Consider the following 5577-nt stretch of genomic DNA (forward strand, 5'->3'; position numbering starts at 1 on the left):
AGATGGATGCCGGTGCTCAGCTCACTTTCTCCTTTGTATTCAGTCCAGGACCACAGATACCATGGGATGGTATCACCTATGTTCTAATTAACCTATTCTAGAAATGCCCTTGAAGACACCCCAGAGGCTTATCTCCTAGGTGAGTCTAGATCTAGTGATGTCAACTATCAATAGTAACTATCCAGAGACTTAGGAAAATTCATAGTGTCTCAAATTATAATAGCTGTCCCCAATGCTCTAGGAACTCTCAGGAGAAACAGAGATACAGTTCTACACAAAAACTTTCTTACGGGGTCTGGAGAGAAGACTTAGCACTTAAGAGCACTTGCTGCTCTTGCAGAAGACCCAAGTTTGGTTCCCAGCATCCACATCTAGAGCCTCATAATCTTTTTTTTTTAAGATTTATTTATTTATTATGTGTACAATGTTCGGCACCAAATCTCATTACAGATGGTTGTGAGCCACCATGTGGTTGCTGGGAATTGAACTCAGATCCTTTGGAAGAGCAGGCAGTGCTCTTAACCGCTAAGCCATCTCTCCAGCCCGAGCCTCACAATCTTCTGTAACTTCAGCACCAAGCAACCCGGCAGCCTCTTCTGGCCACTTTGGGCATCGGGATACATGTGCCTCCCCGTGTGGGGTGTGTGTGTGTGTGAGAGAGAGAGAGAGAGAGACAGAAAGACAGAGAGACAGAGACAGAGACAGAGACAGAGACAGAGAGACAGAGACAGAGAGACAGACAGAGACAGAGACAGAGATAGATAAATAAAGTGAATCCAAAAAATGTGTGTGCAAATGTTTGCGGTAGTAAAAGGCTTATTATATTTACCACATATTCACACAATTGATATGTCTATCACTTAGCAAATGGACAGATACAAATGCTATTGGGGAATACTCAGCCGTAAAAAAATAGTGAAGATCTGGTAGGATGGCTTGAGGAGTGAAAGTGCTTGACTCACAATCCTGATAACCTAAATTCAATCCCAGAATCCACTGTGGGAGGTGAGAACTGATTCCCACAACTTGTCCTCTGACCTCCACACAGTGCTGTGCCATTCACATGTCTGAACTCACAGACACATAGTAATAATAATAATAGCCATCATTATTTTTATTTTTATCAATGTAGCAACAAAGTACATGCTACAATAGAGATGAACCCTGGAAGTATTATATTGATATAAGCCAGGTGCAAAGGGACAAATATATGATTCCTCTTAGGTGACACTAGTGTCATGATTTAGCTATGAAGTGCCCCCCACCAAAGGTTCATGTGATCCCTGATCAGGAGAGTTCAGAGTTGGAGGGCTTGAACGGTGACTACATTGTGAGGGTGCTGATTTCATCAGTTAAGTAATCCTCGGGTCAATTCACAGCTGAATGGGATGTTAAGTGGTGGAGGCTGCCTGGAGGAAGAGTTACCATGGATAACAGGAAGATAGATCACTTGTTCTCTCGCTCTCCATTCCCCAACATCCACCACCCCATGACGCTCTGCTTCGTCAAAAGCCATGAGCCAAGTGACCATGGATGATACCTCTGAGACAATGAGCCCAAATAAATCTCGCCTTCTTTAACTCGACTTTGACAAGTGTTCTGTAACATCAATGGAAAGCTAACATGTTTAAAAAGGATGAGTCTACAAATTAGAGCAGAGGCAGGCTAAAGAGGGTGATATGCCACAAAGCTTGGTGATCCGAGTTCCAAATCTGAGGATCCACATGTGTGTCATCACACACACACACACACACACACACACACACACACACACACACACACACACACACACACACACACTACAAAGAGAAAATTGCCTGGACAAGGGGAGGGGCTCATGTGGAGAGAGCTGCCACAGCCAATGGTGGCACACCTGATCTCTCCCCATTTGCCCCTGAATAAACACCTCCCTGTGTCCAAACCCACATCTTCTGTTCTTCTTTTTAAATTATTGTTATTTATTCATTTGGGGGGGTATGTATATGTTCATGTGTGTGCACACAGGTGAGCACATGTGAGGGCAAGGCAGAGGTCAATGTCAGGCACCTTCTCCAACAACTCCCCAGCTTATCTTTTTCAATCACATTTTTATTCATATTGGGGGTGGGAGATTGAGCCAAGACTCATATATGAGGACAGGAGACAAATTTTCAGATATCTTGGGGAAAGGGGTAGGTTCTTCCATTCTGTAGGTCCCAGGGATCAAACTCAGATCATCTTTGGCATTAAGAGCCTTGACAGGTCTATCTTGTAGCCTCCCCACATTTTTTTGTTTGCTTGTTTGTTTTTTTGTTTTTGAGACAAGGTCTCTCACTGAAGCTGGAACTCACCAGTTTAGCCAGACTGGCCAGCCAGTGAGCTCCAAGGATTCACCTGTCTCTGTTTCCCCATCACTAGGCTCGTGTGAAGCTCTAAAGGAAAGCCTGCACTGTTTGTCTGCAGACTTAGAAAGAGAGCTGGGAAATGAGGCTGTGTCTGAGCTGGTAGAGGGCTTGCTTGGCAAGCACAGAACCCTGGGTTGCCACCCCAGCACAGAATAAATGGTTTATAATCCCAGCCCCTGGATGTAGAGGCAGGAGGATCAGGAGTTCGAGGTTATTCTTGGCTCTGTGAGAAGAAAACAAAAAGCTGGGTGTGGTGGAGCATTCCTGTTACACGAAAAGTAAAAGATCCAGAGACTGATATTGGGATTCAAGCTTCATGCTGAAGATCAGAAAAGCAAAGCAGATGGTCACTGGCTCTTACCTCTACCTCAGACTGAAAGGCGAACCTGGATCCACCAAACCTCAGACTGAAGCCTCTCCTCAGCATGGCTGGAGAATCCTGAGACATCAATGTCTTCCTCCCCTCAATGTGGCTGGAGAATGAATGCCTGATACTGACTGCTGAAGACTCTGCTCCTATCTTTTATACCCACTAGTGCTGGGATTAAAGGTGTGTGTGATCCCAGGTGCTGAGATCACCTTTGTGTGAGCTGTTTCTCCTTTAGACTGATTCACTCTTGTGTAGATCTGGGTGGCCTTAGACTCACAGAGATCCATCTACTTCTGAATCCTGAGTCCTAGGATTAAAGGTATGTATCACCACTGTCTGATCTCCATAGTTTGAGACTGACTTTGCTTTCTGAATCCTCAGACAAGCTTTAATAAATCATAAATAATATATTACCACACATTCCTTTAATCCCGAAGGTGGATCTCTGTGAGTTCAAAGCCAATCTTGGCTATATAGTGAGTTCCAGGACAGTATTACACAGAGAAACCCTGTCTTGGGGGAGGAGGTAGGAAAAAAGGAATGAAGGAAGGAAAAGAAAAAAACAAAAGGAAAAGGAAAAGAAAGGGGATAAAGAGAGAAATGGGGAGGGGAGAACAGCACAGAACTGGGCAGGCAGGAAAGGCAGGGCTGAGGGTTCCCTGCAAGTTCCTACCCTCACTCATCACACCGTGCACAGGGCCCAGCCTCAACGAAGGCAGCTTTAGACAAGGAGACCCAGGTCTGCTTGCGGTTCCAAGCACTGCTTCTTCTTTCTGTCACCCAGGGCTCCCCTCCTACGCTTCCTCACAAGAGAGCCACCCAGTCTTGCTCACACTTCCATTCCAGCTCCGGTCTGGGAGTGACACAAATCCCTCCAGTCCTGGACTGTTCCAAGGCCTCCAAGGAAGCTTCCCAGCTGTGCACAGCTGGGAGACCCAGTGCTATTGTCTCCATGACGCTTTGGGGCAGGACAATAGCAAAGTGCTGGCATCTTAGGTTCCAGCATACTCTCTGCCCCCAGACTCCTGGCACATCACCCAGGATGCTCTTGGGACAGAACCGGAGGCACTGACCCATGGGAATATCTTTTCCTGCTCTGTTGCTCTGGTGATAGATGGAATGGATCCTGCGAGGCCCTCTTTCCTGAATGATGTTAAATGCTGGGCAGTGTGTCTTGAATTGAAGCAAGGGAAGGAAGAGTGGCCAAGGCCTTTCAGGATGCTCCCGAGTGTTATCTATAGTTGAAATTACACCATTAGTGTTCCATTCCTTGGGCTAGAACTCCAGCACAGGCACCGTCTTTATCACAGCTCACTTTCCACATGGACATTAACATAACTTATCAGGACACAGGCTGGTGCTGCATTTTAAATGATCTCTCTCTCTCTCTCTCTCTCTCTCTCTCTCTCTCTCTCTCTCTCTCTCTCTGTGTGTGTGTGTGTGTGTGTGTGTGTGTGTGTGTGTGTGTAGGACAGAGGACAGCTTACAGAAGTCCAGTCTCTCCTACCTATGGTCCCTGGGAACTGAACTCAGGTCATCAGGATTAGCAGCAAGCACCTTTACCTTCTGAGCCATCTCACCGGTCCCATTGGTTATCTATTATCCTATCCCATTCTTCATGCAGCCCTTTTTATATTTAAGTTTTGCCTACTTGTATGTCTGTGTACCACATGCATACCTGGTAACTGTAGGGTCCAGAAGAGGGCATCAGATCTCCTGAAGTGGGAATTAGAGATGGTTGTGAGCTGCCATGTGGGTGCTGGGAATCAAACCCAGGTCCTCTAGAAGAGCAGCCAGTGCTCTTAACTGACGAGCCATCTTTCCAACCCCCTATAAGGTGCTGTCATACTTACTTTGTTTTATAGCTGGGGACACCTGCCACAGAGAGCATGGGATTGACATAAGCCCTTGCCAATGGGGAAAGCCAGATTTGATGACAAGCCCAGCAAGACAGTCCTGCCTTCCAGGAGCAGCTTAAATAACTGAGTGCAGATAGACAGGTCTCTGAACTGGGGTGCAGAGGATAGCCCCAGAGTCACACAAAACCTGCAAGCTCCTCAATGTGTATTTGGGCTTTGAAGGATGAGTTGGAGTTGGGTAGAAGAGAACAGCATGTGGGGTAGCTGTCTAGGGCCAATTCAAATCAAATTCTCAGCCGAGAGGCTCAAAGGGATGGAGCTGTTCAACTCAAGAGCTCAGCAGGGGGCATGTGGTCATTTTGAAGTGCCAAGTCGGTGTTCTAGGCATCCATCACTGTTCCTGGGAACCCCCTGGTTCCCATTAGCATCCTAGTGACATATTTTTCTCTACACCTGGGAAGTTCCCACACAGCATTCCCTATGCCCCACTCCTGTACCCACAGCCTCAGGCCCCGGGGACGCCAGTCATGAGGATCCCAGTCCCAATTTGCAGTCAGCTCTCTGCATTGTGGTCCTCTTTTCTCAACCCTGACCTCCAGTGGGAGGAAACATGGGGGAGAACCATGGGACAGGGTTATCTGAGATGGTTTCCAGGGGCTGGAAGTCCTGTTCTCTCTCTCTCTCTCTCTCTCTCTCTCTCTCTCTCTCTCTCTCTCTCTCTCTCTCTCTCTCTCTCTCTCACACACACACACACACACACACACACACACACACACACTCACACACACATGTTCATACATGCATATGGCACTCATACGCACAGGAAGGCTAGACAAAACCAATCCGAAAGCTCACGGGCTCCAAAACCATCTTTCTGAGGAATGCATAAACTTGATTTAATACTGGCTTTGACATATGGGATTCCAGGTGCTGAAGCCCTGAAATACCTTGGAATGTGCTAGAA

The sequence above is a fragment of the Cricetulus griseus genome, chromosome 4 (assembly GCF_003668045.3).
Source record: "Cricetulus griseus strain 17A/GY chromosome 4, alternate assembly CriGri-PICRH-1.0, whole genome shotgun sequence".
NCBI classification, from domain to species: domain Eukaryota; kingdom Metazoa; phylum Chordata; class Mammalia; order Rodentia; family Cricetidae; genus Cricetulus; species Cricetulus griseus.